This window comes from Sinocyclocheilus anshuiensis, unplaced genomic scaffold (genome assembly GCF_001515605.1).
Source record: "Sinocyclocheilus anshuiensis isolate Anshui unplaced genomic scaffold, SAMN03320099.WGS_v1.1 scaffold662, whole genome shotgun sequence".
NCBI classification, from domain to species: domain Eukaryota; kingdom Metazoa; phylum Chordata; class Actinopteri; order Cypriniformes; family Cyprinidae; genus Sinocyclocheilus; species Sinocyclocheilus anshuiensis.
In genome coordinates this window covers 296,476-296,720 of record NW_015544156.1, presented here as the reverse complement: position 1 = coordinate 296,720, position 245 = coordinate 296,476, and the positions used below count along the sequence as shown (strand labels likewise).

The 245-nt window shown below is 35.9% G+C and overlaps 1 protein-coding gene across 3 annotated transcripts in view; it reads left to right on the top strand.

Annotated features, from left to right (window-relative positions):
• The window catches only part of pdhx (pyruvate dehydrogenase complex component X), a 25,345-nt gene that overhangs the window by 1,128 nt on the left and 23,972 nt on the right, over positions 1-245 (top strand). The gene's annotated exons all lie outside the window — the stretch shown is intronic.

Below are 245 nucleotides of genomic sequence, written 5' to 3'. Positions count from 1 at the left end.
ATCTTACAACAATCACCGATTGAGCTGATTCTGACGTTAAGTTTGGGTTTTAGGGAGGAACGAATGTGCACTGCTGTGAAGGAAAAGAAGTTGTGCAATACGAAACGCAGCTAGTTTTTAATAGCTTTACCTCATGTCTTCTTTTGTATAATCCTTAGAAGCCAAAATCAAAATAAAAAATTTCAATTAGCTTAATAAAACCGCTACAGGCCTAAAGTGTAAGCAGAAGTTTGAATGTTTCGTTC